The sequence below is a fragment of the Apostichopus japonicus genome, chromosome 1, assembly GCF_037975245.1.
Source record: "Apostichopus japonicus isolate 1M-3 chromosome 1, ASM3797524v1, whole genome shotgun sequence".
Taxonomy (NCBI): domain Eukaryota; kingdom Metazoa; phylum Echinodermata; class Holothuroidea; order Aspidochirotida; family Stichopodidae; genus Apostichopus; species Apostichopus japonicus.
Window position 1 is genome coordinate 10,326,171 of NC_092561.1, and position 14,670 is coordinate 10,340,840.

The 14,670-nt window shown below is 37.2% G+C and overlaps 1 long non-coding RNA gene across 2 annotated transcripts in view; it reads right to left on the reverse strand.

Moving 5' to 3' along the window:
• Positions 1-14,670, reverse strand: part of LOC139967082 (uncharacterized) — a 79,032-nt gene that overhangs the window by 10,996 nt on the left and 53,366 nt on the right. The window lies entirely within an intron of this gene.

Here is a 14,670-nt window from a genome sequence, read left to right on the forward strand (position 1 = left end):
AACAAGGCAGAGAGAGGGGGCTTGGAACAGATCAAATCTCTTGGATTCACTCATTCATCTCACCAGCTGTTTCAATTCGGGAAATCAGTCTAATCAGGGATAAAAATGCAGGGAGACATATATATGCATATATCTCACATTACAGCAGAAAAGCCAAGTTGTGTGTATAGAAGTCCCGAGGGAGGTAAATAAAAATTCACCCTTGGGTAGGTTCTGCAGAAAGTCTCAGATACGATCATATTTAACACCGCAATTACACCATCGTACTTAAATATGTTCAACAGATGGGGAAACACAAAAACATTAATTGACTTTCACTAACAGTTCTTCATTGTTCGCTCTCTCACAGCCAGCCCTAAAGCTTGTTAACTAAGAATGACATGTTGCTGGAGTTTAGAATGACAGGCATTTTTTCTGTGTGTGGGTGTGTGTGTGTGTGAAACATGAACCTCTTTTTTTTAGGTTAATAAAATGATATACCAGCATTATTTTCTGTTCAAGTTCAACATATATTGGAGGAAAGATAATTTATGGCTAACATTTGCTGGAACTTCAGACTATTGTCAGACATGTTTCTAATGTTCTGCTGGTTGGCAACAATGTCTTAGACAGGTTCAACCTATGATTGAACTTAAACTAGAATGATCCAACAAAGGGCAACAGTATTGTCAGCTTCACATTTTTCTTTTCTTTTTGTTTTGCAGGGAATTGCTACTTATAGTGATAAATTGCCAACAATTTCATCATTTCACAAGTTACATTATTTGCATGTAACCACCTCTGTCCAGAGAAAATAATGAATCAAGAAAGAAGAAAAAAGAAGAACATATTGCAACTTTATGCACATGTGACTCTGTGATGTCAGTTTTGGACTTGCTCAAGTCTTTTTGTTATGATTCACTCAGATAATTTCACTGTTTCATTACATTTACAAATCATTCGACTCAAACATTCTTACCAAAGTAAGTAACATGTTAGATAATAACTGAGATTAACTTCCACACTTTTTCATTGGAAATGGTTGCTATAATCCATTCTGCACAGCACAACATTCACTGATGATTCTCAGGTAAACATTTGAAGTATTAAAAACCCCTTTTCACAGCCCTGGATGACATTCAACATCATCAGCACCAGTGGCAGCAGTTTGGTTAATGTCTCTCCTCCTCCTACTAACAGTCAGTGCACTCTAACCTCAGGCTTATCCCATCAGCAAACCCATTGCCTAAAACCATCACCTTATCACACATGACATTTGCTTTATATATCCCTTGTTGTTGTTTTCCTTTTCTTATAATTTTCTTCTTATCTCTGACTCATTGCTTGAATACAAAGATTAACTCCCAGGGATCACCTCTGTTCCCTTCTCTCTCCCTTACTTAAAAAACCATACAAGCTATTGCACCACTAAATTCTAAATTCCATCCTCTTAATTAACAATAACATGTTTGTATTTACTCTCTTCCTTTACTTTAGAGCCATAAACAAAGCTGGAAGGGCTCTGTTCTCTGTAACCCTCACCAGCAATCTCTTTACTTTTCATCCTTTTTACTCAACTTGGGGGTCTCTGTTTCAACTAATCCAACCACAGCTTTTAGAGAGAATTTTATCAAGTTCATCCCTTTCACTGGTATTATATAAGTCTGAGAAACAGGTTTAAAGTATTCAATAATGCATCAGAGGTGTCAAGTGAGTTCAACAAACCATGTAGGCTTTATTTGGTAACTTAAATGGTCTTTCTGACACCCTGTTTTAGAGATTAAAGGTTTGTATTTAACATTGAAACCTTTCATGATCTTCTTACCCAATATGTACAGTTTGATGTGACACTTTGGTGGTGAAGAGGCAAATACGATCAACATGGCTCAACATGGCTAGGTTATGTAAAGTTCACATCTCAATTTATTGCCTTTAAAATATCATTTAGTTCCAAAATTTAGTATGCTAAATTTACTCAAAGCTTCAAATACTGAACTTAAATTTCTGAAACTGTACTCTGGATGTAAGAGCCAGAGTCATTTAGCCTCTGAAGAAGATTCTGCTACGGTCAAAACATCAGGCCAACTTAATTTTACACATTCTCTTTACACAGGCTCTAGTGGATAAGCAGTTTGCTAACAATTTTATTTTATTTTGATTGCCATTCAGAAGTTGACAAATTAACTTGACATAAAATGCAGTCTCATTGAGCAAGAAATGCTTAAGCATGTGGCAAACGAATTTTCTATACAGAAAAGTAATGGAGCATGAAATGGCCATTATTTGACTTTTTTTCTGGCAAAATCTGCTGGCAACATTGATGATCTTTATGAATTATGACAAATTGATAATATGAATCTACAATAGACAGACTTTTGCCACATGTGCTTATAGCCATATGCACTGAGACGATAAGTCGTGAATGGGGGATCTGTGGTAAGGCTTATTATGGGTAACGGCTAACTCAACCGACTAGATGAATGATAGGTTACCATAGCAACACTGTTACTATGAGAGACAGATTTTGAAAATCAACTGATTGGCTGGTTTAGCAGATGGAGACACTTTGCAGTTCAAACTTGGGAAGCATAACTACTACATACCTTGTTAGTCACATAACCTCTCATTGGACTGTGGTTGGTCATCAATATTTTGTTTCCTATCTGTCCAGGCTGTATAGTTCCATATTGACGTTTCTCAGACACAAGATAATTGTCTAGGCTGCATTACAAAGCATTGTGACTTACACAGCAACTAGTCAACAAAAGAGATTAGGATTTAGCTTAAATTGATCAGACCTTATAACTCAGGTAACAATGACCTTCAAGGAGGTGGTTTACCCCACCTAACACCCCCACCTCACCCTCTCTGCACTCTCTCAAAGTTACTCAAAGAATTAAGTAACAATTTGCCGCCACAAAGCCAATCAGTATCCATTGTTTCAAAATCAATCTTTAAGTATGCAGAAAGTGTGTGAATCACCGGCAGGGTGTTTCACAGACATTCTTAAAGTCTTTACCGAGGCGAGCCACACAGGTTAAGACATTCTCTAACTTATGGTACACAGCTTCCTTGAATGGCATTTCAATTTTTATTCTCATTGAAGTCTTCTTTATGACATAATCTTTCCACCAAGACATTATTTATACTAAGGAGGAAAATTGAGGGGAGGGGGAAGCTAGGTACAAAGGAGGCATTTTCAAAACTTGGTAGTGGGGTAGGGAAGAAAGGCAAAAGCTTGCATTATTTCTTACTTCCATGCAAAAGGCATTGCTATTTTACATGTAGGCTAATTCAAGTTCTGTAGATGCAGTTTGTGTGTGAAGTGGCAGATCCTTCTTGTAGTTATATTTTAGGATTAAAGAAACTAGAATAAAATGGAACAGTCAGTCGTAGGATATGAAAATTAAAGTAGATTATTTACATGAATTGAAGGATTCTATAAGATATGCGATGGCAATGCTCTCACTATTTCATTGACTTTTCTTTTCTATTCCCACCTTTCTTCCCTTCAAATTTTAACGAATTTGGCGAGCAATTAAAATCTGGTTCAATGTAGATGTACTACTTTAAAGGAAAAAGAATAATTTGAAATAATCTGATCTTTCCATAGCTTACACTGCTCCCCCCTATGGTAGATTTTATGGATAGTTTGACTAGTCAAGCTGTTACAGTTATGTCTGTTTAAACTCATATGCTTTGTATATTAGAAATGCAAGAAACAGCCAATAATCCATTCTGTATGAATTGGAGTCAATGACAGCAAGATGTGTAGGGGATCTATCCCTGTTTAGCCCCCTTACAAAGGTTGGAATAATTTTGGGACAAACCAATAATGAAAAGGGATAAATTTTAATTGGGTAGGCCAAAAAGGAGAAAAAAAATAGACAGTAAATTTCAACACTGAGATGGAAGCAGTGAAAAATGATAAGAGGGAAAAAAGGACAATGCTGAGGATAGATTGCTATCAGCCGGGAGGGAGGGAGGGGGAGGCTGCCCCAGACAGGGGGAAAGGGAGAGGGGGAGGGAGGAAGGAGGAAAGGGGAAGTTGTATCTACTATCCATTGACAGTTGGGGAGCAGTTATACCTTCACCCCTCCCAGATAATGTTCTAGATTCTCTACATGTACCCTGTATGAATTAAAGGTCAGGACAGCACTTTACTGTTAACTGTCTGGGAATGAAAGTTCAAGTTTCGGAAAGTGACTCATGACGGTGCTAGATTGTGTAAAAGTGCAACCTCAATGGCACAAAAAAACGGAAAAAAAAAAGGAAAAGAAAAGAAATATAGTACAAGCCAAAATAGTTGTTAAAAAGTCTACAGAAGCATATAATAGAAGAGATTTCACAGTTGGCTTAACCATTAGAGTGACAAAGACATTGTAATTCTGTGCAGAGGGTATTTCACACAAGTAGCTGGGAATAGGCACCTATCATACACAAGCTCAGCAGGACTTCTATTAGTATCGAGCACCCTTGAAGACACACCACTTCTTCCCATGTGAGGATTTCCAGTTTTTCCATTTTCTAACAAAGTTGTGTGAATATTTTTCATAAGGATTTTAAGCTACAGCTATTATCACCATTTTTTTTTGCCATTAAATATGAGCAAGTGACACTTGGTACAGTCTAGATGTATCTTGGGTTTTCTGGGAAAACTATGGATTTGGTGTTTTAAAAAAAAAAATGATTTAGAATGATGGAAACGGGACACAAAATTCTCTGTTAGATTTTGGAGTGCCTTACGTTAGATTAACATGTATGTATGTATGTATGTATTTTAGATCCCCAGGAACTTGCGACGAAGCCTCATTGGCTAATCAAAGCAGCAAGCTGACCAAAGTCAGTCTCTTACATTCATATTTAACGTTCATGATTATGAATTGTCAATTGTCAACAACTCTGTAACTGGACGACATACATGTACATTAACCTTGGAGTGACTCGAACCGGGGACCTTATGATTGGAAGGCACCGGCGTTAACCACTGAGCTAACACTACATGTGTAAAGATCTCAGGCAGAAAACCCAAGATGTATAAACAGCTAACCGGCATAGAAGGTTTTTTTTTATCTTCCGTCAATCCTTAGGAAACCTAAGTGATTAGTATCAGGCTTCGCAGGCAATTGAAGACTAAACAAAACAAAGACAAAAAGACTCGGCCCATCATTAATGATCCACTAATTAATGATCCACTAAACTGTACATGGTTAGATATCCCGAGGCTTTCAAAACTCTGTCAATATGAATGGATATTATTTTACGTTTGCAGAAACTTGACTTGATGTATTCTAGGAGGCCAATTTACGGTGATTTTTTCAATGGTGTGATATAATGGTAAAAAAAAAACAAAAAAATATGAAATACAAATTTCAGAATGGCCAAAAAACAAAATCATTCATTATACTGTTCCTGACTCCCTGTCCCAAGAAACTTTGAATTCATATCAATGTGACTTATCCATATCACTATGGAGTCTGTATGTGTTTAAGGAATGGAAGAGTAAGGGGAGATTAAGGGAAGAGGGAATGTGAGGGGAGAGGGTGGGGAGAGGGAATTTGAGGGGAGAGGGTGGGGAGAGGGAATTTGAGGGGAGAGGGTGGGGAGAGGGTGGGGAGAGGGAATTTGAGGGGAGAGGGGGGAAGAGGAAAGACAGAGAATGAATGAATGACAATTTAGCAAGACTAACTTCAACTTGAATGAAGAAAGAGGGAACCATTGGGAAGTGGGAAGGGGGGGGTGGGGTTGTCAGTGGATCAGAAATGGAGATGTAGGAAAAATCAGAGCTTGGATCACAAAATTCCTCTCTGTTTCTTCTTCAGAAATGTACAAGGATGGGGTATGACAGATACTATGTTATGCTTAATATGAAAAGTTAGCATGATTAACTCAAGCACATTTTACAACGTGACAGCAGAGATTGATGGGTAATGTAACCCATCAGTAAACAGTATTTTCCGGTAATGTTTGCAACATTTGTGGCTTTTTCCATTTATTTTGAAAAATCAAACAAGATTTAGCAAACTAACTAAATAGTCCAAGCCTCACTTCCTGTTGTTCCTTGTGTCCTGTTTCTCAAGTTCAGGGTTTGAGATGAAATGGGATTTCCTTAAGCTATCCTATCTGTTTAAATCCTTTGTTTTCCGGCAGCAGTGAAATCAGGGAGGTCAATTTACATTTAGAAAGAATTAAAAACAACTTTTTGTCCTGATTGCTTAGAATGGTTTAATTCTTCTCCCTTCCTCGCACATGGCAATAAAAGAGGGCGCAATTTCACAAAGGCATTGACCACTGCAGGTTAGTGCAAAGGTTACAGGTCAGTGCCCTTGACATTAAACAGAAACTACCAGTGGTTCTTCATGGATATTAAACTTACTATATAGTTACATTGTTTGAAAATGAAACAAAAGGAATTCAAGCAAATAATATTTGTACTTTTGTATGGTGGATTGAAGATTGAAGGCACAAAACTGCTATTTTTGGTTCGGTTGGTAAAGTTTACAGCAAACCAATAGTCAACTTGCTAAATAAAAAAAAAATAAAAACTTGCAATTCAAACTGAGCCACAAGAATGCCAAAGGAATGTTAACGAGCCTGAAGGATGAAGGAATAATATCATTGAGGATTTAAACATTTTATCATCCTGATGTTTTCTTCATTATGAAATCAAACTGGAAAAGTTTCATGTTCTCGATCGCTACTAAATTCAGATTTTGAAATGAAAGTTTACTAAATCATGTTAATCACCTACATTATCAAAGAAGGATAGCATTATAAAAATTGACCAAAGTCAAATGACACCAACAAAACCAGCAGATTTTCATAAAGTGGTAAATGTTTGTAAAACGTACAAAAAGTACAAAAGTCATAAACATATGGTAACCTTGACTACGTAATGTACATCAATTCATCCGGATAACATGAACAATTGAAATGACTTAAACAAAAATGATCATACTCCAAATAAATGAGAATGGAATTACCACACCTTTTCAAATCTAAAACTCTATTATAACTATTCCATGGCTTTTCCCATGACATCATTAAGGATTCCAAAATAAATATTTCTTAACCCTCAAATGTATATATATATCTTTTTTGAAATCTTGCAAATCTTCCCAAACTATTTAGGAATATATACTATTGGTAGGTCAAAAGCCCCTTGGTAGTATTAAAGGGAGTGAGTTAATGTATGTTATAATTGTCATTTATTACTATTAGTCTGTTATTGTATTCATCCAATTTGGATCCATTAAGGTCCTTGCCAAACATTTCTTGCTTTTACGTTTAGTTATCAATGTTCACATTTCATTAATAGCTCACATTACTATTTCCTCCACTCAATGTTACTAATTACTGATTCAATGTCGTTATTCAGCGTTTTCTAACAGAGGGCGCTGTCTTATCAATCCTAACATGCACGACCTGTACGGTTTGACGATCTCTGAATAATGAATGTAGCACGATCGCTTGGAAGTGCTCACTGGCTGATGAACTTGCATACTGACAAGCTTGGTGCTTGACTTAGTTGAAGCTTCCACTTGTGCAGTTTCCCTGAACGAAAAAGAAGCTTTAGAAACCAAAAGTTTAGGTGGTGGGAAACAGGTCGCTTGATTACGAAACTTTGGATAGATGTTTCTAAAGGTCTCTTCTTGAATAAGTACTTTGTACACCTTTGTACAACTTTGTACACCTTTGTACAACTTTGTACACCTTTGTACACACTACTAGTGATCAACTAATGGTACACTTATTGTCTACATTCAAGTTTCTTGTAACTAGCTAGGACCAATATGACATCATCCTCTGTTGATTTTGGCCAAGGCTGGTTAGCTCCACTCATTCTACATATTTTGTTGCTGATACAGACATTTTTGCGTTAATAGCTGTATTAGTTAACATATATGCAAAGGGAAATATAAAAATAAAATGATTAGTTGGACGCTTCTGTTTCGTCAGTTGGAAGGAAAAAGCTCATTGAATGAAAACTGCACTGTCACACAGTATTGATAATCTTAATCTATGCAAAAGTAGATCTCGAAAGGTACTTAGTTATTTCAGGTCTTTGATCTGTTAGCGTAGCACGTTATTTTGCCTGCATCACTGAGCACATATACACAGTCGTACATTCCAACAGATCTGCAGAGGAAGTCGTACCAATGAAGCCCTGTACAATAGTGAAGCTTCCTTGTGATTGGTAGACAAAAGCTTGCGAGTTAGGGTTATACAAGTTCACAAAGAAATCTGTCAAGCGTAATTATCAATGCCGACAGAAACAAAGAAAGACCAGCCGAATTCATACCTGCGGCACCTGTAACTCGACGAATCCATTGTTTCTTTGGTCGGCAACTGATAATAATGGCTTACATCCGAAACTAATTATACATTTCAAAGACGAAAAATCGAATAATATAAAGAGAGAGAGCTCGAGCCCTGGCAAATCCATCAAAGTTTACAAACAAAGAAGTTTTCATTATTTCTACGGATTCACAAAACACCAAGAACTGACTTAACTTATAATAGTTATAAAGTCATGTAGTTGGGGTCCTGTTGCAAACTTAAAATCAATGTTAGTGTACCTATAAAAACAAACACAATACAGATCAAAGTTACAAAGAAGGAAACTTAATCAAACTTCAGAGACAACAAACAAAAGAGCTTGTTTTCTTTGTTAGCTTATGGTCAATGAGGAAGGAAACCAGGTTCAATATTTCAGGAATTTGCTGTTTTTATATATCACCAGTGTTAACAAAAGCTTGGCCATGAAAGAAACAAAACATATTAATAGCGATATGGAGTGATGTACCACCAAGAGTATAATAGGATCTTATTATTTTGATATGCTATCAATTTTATACTTCCATGGTGATGACGTCGAAAAAAATTTCGTCTAAAACTTTGTAATGCATTCATGTTACAATTCTCCATATAGCAGTGGTTAATTACCCAGTGGTGCTCATGAGGGAGTTGTATGGTGAAACAGCATTTCTGATCGAGATGATATTGAGACCCTATAAACTTTGAACAATCACGCATTCGTCAGCTCAATTTGTAACTTGGTCAGTTTCCGATTGCTCGCTACCCCCTCCCCTCCCCCCAAATATGTCAAAGTGGATCAAATAATTGGTGTGTACACCCCTCAAGGAGTGCAATAGAACACACACAAAAAAGGCATTTAATAATTGAAAGGCAGTTGGAAGGTTAGAAATAACTTCATGCCTGATCAAATTTGACTGAACGTTTGGATTAACGGTTTGTTGACTTTGGAAAAGTTTTGTGCCTTCCAAAACGCAACTTTGTGTAAGGAGGAACAAATGAATAAAGGTTTTAGTGGTTGGCTTTGAATACTTCACATATAGACACCACTACACAATTGTACATTACATATATGTGTGAATATATATGCGTACAATTATATATAAATAACACATATGTGTCATATATACATATGTACCTTATAATGTACCTTTAATTTGGGAAACCCTACTGTGATTTCAAGATTGGTGTGAAGACTGATTGACCTTAGCTTGACCAGAAGTGAATGGCTTGATCCACTTTTGATGGTCACTGGCTGGGCTTGAATGTGAAATATGTTAATACCCCCTCTGAGGGTGTCCCCAGCATTGAAAGAGGTGCAAAGTGAACTTTGAAAAGGCACAATAATTGAATCAAAACAAAATGAAAGGGTTAAAGTATATTGTGACTTAACTGGAAGAGGAAATGGACACCAGAATGAATAACTATCAGAGAAAGGAGTCAAAGAGCTAAAAAAAAGGAAATAAAAGAGGGATAACCAGATAAAAACACTCCACAATATTGAATGGGTCAAATATTGGGGAAAAGCTGATAGAAGAATCTAGAGATCAGAGATTGTTTTTTACTTCCTTGCTATTTAGAGGTCAACTTTTTTGCTTGGATTTCATTCTAATCATTCTTATTTATATATCTTCTTATACAGCACTCTCCTTCCCCTTCCCCACATCCCCTTCCAAATGACTTCCCTTGTCAGAACCCTTTGTTTGGCTCTAAAACACATGCATCCATTGAAAATAGGAGGATATGGAAATAGGGGGAATAAATGCTGTTTTGTATGATAAAATAAAGCTTCTTGGCTTTTAGCAAGTTCCCTGCAGGCGCGTTGCCAAGGTGGGGGGGGGGGAGAAGGGGGCGACCACTGTCAGCACCCTTTGTTTGGCTCTAAAACACATGCATCCTTTGAAAGTAGGAGGATATGGAAATAGGGGGAATAAATGCTGTTTGGTACGATAAAATAAAGCTTCTTGGCGTTTAGCAAGTTCCCTGCAGGCGTGTAGCCAAGGGGGGGTGGGCGACAGCCCCCCCCCTTGAGCATAATTTTTTTGTACGTTTTTATGATATCGCTAGTGATTTCAAATAGAAAATGCTTAGATGCAACTTGCAAGGCCTGGGAAGTGCCATTTCCAGCGATCTGGGAGGCATTTTCGGCCAAAATTTTATTAGCCTTTTAGCCTCTGAAGAAGATCCTGCTAGGATCGAAACGTCAAGCCAACTTACTTTTACACATTCTATTACACAGGCTCTCTAGTGGATAAGCAATTTGCTAACAGTTTTATTTTATTTTTATTGTTATTTCAAAATTTTATTATACGCTTCGCGCCAACATGGTGGCGCTACGCTTAGATAGTTTCCAATGCCGATTCTACGGCTCTGCTAATTTGCCTACAGGTTCGCCCCTCCCTTGGCAATTCCTCGCTACGCGCCTGGTTCCCTGGTTCTACTATCATCCCTTTGTGGATGTTTCTTATACAGGTTGCAATACTATATGTGCATACGCGCATATATGTTAAACACTGCTTCTAATTCTTAAAAAGGTCTCATACACAAGTAACCTTGAAGTCAGTTGGCTGACAGGTTTGATTGTGTTCTGGTCACACTGATTTATATTAAAACTGTGGCTTTTACCACAACACTAACAGAACTAACCCAGTTAAAATTGACTATATAATGCTCGACTGGTTATAAGGGCGAACTTATCTTGAATCAAGTCGATATTTTATCTTCCACACTAAAGATATTGAACTTCCGTAAACCTTACTAATCAAGTCATGACCGGTTTATATATAACAAGTATTAAAGGATTTGATTAATGACACAAACATTTCTTCAAAATATGCTTTAAATGGATGGCCACAAGTTTTTCAAAAACTTAAAAACACACTTTTTAAGCATATTTAATAGCTTCTAAATTATCTTTCTGCAATCAGAATTTTTGTGATACTCTACTGCATTCAAACGGCATTCATGGTTGCATGGACTTAACGAGGCAGTCTACCCACTAATTGTTGGTACCTGGTAGATAGAAATTTGTACGCCAATAGTGATGAAACACTGTACACAGTTACCATGCATTCATGGTATAGTGTGTTGCATTGCATGCACAAAACTGCAATCGTACGTGGTAGCTAGTCAATATCAAACATACCTCTTCCGTTCTAGACAACTTCCAAACCCAGAACCAATTAATATATAAAGCTAAATCAATATGACTTCATCCTTTGTCTTAGTAATGATCTCATGTTCCTTCAAGATTTCCATTTGGCTAACTGTAATTAGTCTAAAGTTTTTGCAAAGACAGTTTTGTTTTACCAGTGTTGATGAAAGAGTGAAATACTAATGCTATTACAGTGTGGAGAGGGCAGGAGAAGACGACAACACAGGCTTCCCCTCAAGTCATCCATAAAAGCAGGATTTATCCCCTCAGAATGGTGTGGGAGCAGGGAAAGGGGGATGGGTTTGAGGGACGACACTATTTTTGTCACCCAGACTTCTGGATATATTAATGACAATGTTAATGCACAACCTGTAATATATGACATACCTGCTATACAACCAGCCCATCCTGCACATATAACTCATATATATATGTATAAATATATATATATATATAGATAGATATATATAGATATATATATAGATATATAGGAGTGTTAGCTCAGTGGTTAACGCCGGTGCCTTCCAATCATAAGGTCCCCGGTTTGAGTCACTCCAAGATTAATGTATGCCGTCCAGTTACAGAGTTGTTGACAATTAACAATTCATAATCATTGACGTTAAAAATATGAATCTAAGAGACTGACTTCGGTCAGCTTACGGCTCTGATAAGCAATGAGGCTTCTTCGCAAGTTCCTACTTGCAGGAGATTATATATATATCAAACTCACCAACTCTTTATACTGTACCCTGGCTTGTAAATGTTGCACTTTTCATTTTCATGTTTCATTTTTCAACATTGATTCAACATGTTGCAAAATGAAGATGCCTGTTAAAATGTAAGGACCAACCAAGTTTGTTTTTTCTACTTAATAGAGTAACATATGACCTGGTCATTATGATTTTGATAAGCTCAAATGACAGGAAGGAGGTGTTAAGAGTAGAATAAAGAGATGCCATTGTGATATACCAAAGAATGAAAGTAGTCAATTATGTATTTGGTCTAACTGGATTGCTATGGTTTAAAATAACAAGTTGCTATGGAGAATCTGTTTAATCAATATTACTCAAACAAAGAGAAATTCCCCAGGGAATGTCCAGGGGAAGGTCCCCAGGATATATCATTATGTAATCATTAATAACATACAAGTTCAATGAAGGGTGACACTCCAATTATATGTCAATGTGCAACTGGTTACAATGAGGTAATGTTAACATGTGCATAAAAAGTGTTTCCTATATAAGTTCCTCTTATGTTTTTAACAATGTCAATTCGTCATGGGAACAACAAGGGTTCAATGGGGCTCTTCAGCACCTCGACAGAGGGCGCTGTCTCTACAGCACCTCGAGAGAGGGCCCTGTCTGTTCAGCACCTCGACAGAGGGCGCTGTCTCTTCAGCGCCTGGACAGAGGGCGCACTCATGTCGGTCCCGATGCATGTGATCTACACTGCTTTTGTATGGCACTGTAACATATATCTCTATCTATGCACTAAAGTTGCGAAAATATGTTTCAAAACTTCTCTTCGTCAATAATCAAGAACAGAATTGTACGACTAACTGATCAACTCGTACGGTAGGCATAGGTGGCTGGGGGTGCTGCAGCCACCCCAACCAAAAACCTTTGTGAACATTGGGGCAATATGCTGAGCATTTTTCGGGCACCTACTGAAAGAGGATAATTTGCAATGTGTTTTTCAATGGATAAACTTATATTATTATTATCATTATTATTGTAACAACTTCCCCAATAATTAAAACCAATATGGAAGGGTAATAACACGGTATATGATTGTATGTTATTCGCATGTGATGTTATAACCGATGAATGCCTATATGATATGCACATGAACATGTTGAAGGCGGAAAACTGTGGTTATATTTTTTGGGCAAGTTGTTACAGTCCCCCAAATCAAATTAGGCTCCTACGCCTATGACGGTAGGTATCTCAGTTATAAGCCCACTATATACCATTTCAGAGACTCAGTTTAGCGGAAGGTGTACAAACTTTCGTCTGAAAAGCCTTCTGCCTGGTTGATGACAAAACGTGCCTAAAGTTGCCAAACTGTGGACAACACTTTGTTGTTTAGATGTGCTGGTTGGGAGTGGTAAAAACCATATTTTTAGCTCGAGTATGCCACATAATATGTGAAGGGAATATGTAGATAATCAACTCAGAAGTGCACTGCAAGAGATTGCGTAAAGGAATTCTCAGTGAGGGTGATAGACTGCAGCTTGCCAGATCTTGCGGAACTACGCAGATGGGGCCGATACGGAAATGCCATATTTTCATTTAGGGCCTGGCTGGAGAGCTTCATTATGACCAACAGCAGCAGCAATAATAATAATAATAGACACAAATCCACTCTACAGAGCACGTAATAATTTGGGAATATTTCTTCTTTCCTTTACGTACGACACAATGAATAACAGTTCAAGGAGACAATCCCACCCACTGTTTATTTGTCTATGTGATAGATTATAACTGTGATCAACAACTTCCTCAAACAGCTAAGGAAAATCTTATTCCGTTTGGGAGATATCACAAATTTAAATGTTCTTTCAAACATAAGGCTGAAGACTTGGTCAAGTCTAAATATGATGTCATCGAGCCACATGTGCTTAAATTTTCATTTTCAATGTTCTTTCGTATTTACTTATTACAACATTAATTTTCTGTCGACGTAGATGAGTCTTGCATATCTTGACTCGAAAATATTAAAATTTATAAACTGTATCGTTATTATGTTGCCACTTCTGGGTGTAACTCTTGTTTGATCGTCATGCAATATTTACACCTTATTATGTTCCATCAAATCGACGGCGCATCAAAGGAAGCAGACTAACAATGCTAAAAGAAAAGAAGGAATAACCAGAAAACTAAAACATTTTAGTGGTTAAGATGCCTATACATATTCATAGTGTGGTAAAGCCATACATGGTAACATTCATGAATATGTGCACACCAAAATGGAGAGAGATTATCTATGGACTAATGCGGCAACATATCAAAGGAAGGTATGCCAGGAATCAATTATCATGTTGACAAAGTCTTCATTGTGACATAGTATAACCAGCAAGCCAGTAGGCTTTGTGATTCTTTCCCATACAAATTGCTAACAATACCACATGACTTTGTAAATAATGTAGAGCTAGTGACTTAACAATTTGCCTAGGAATTAAGTGAGAACCAAAACAGATCACAGATTTCCAGCTCTTATTT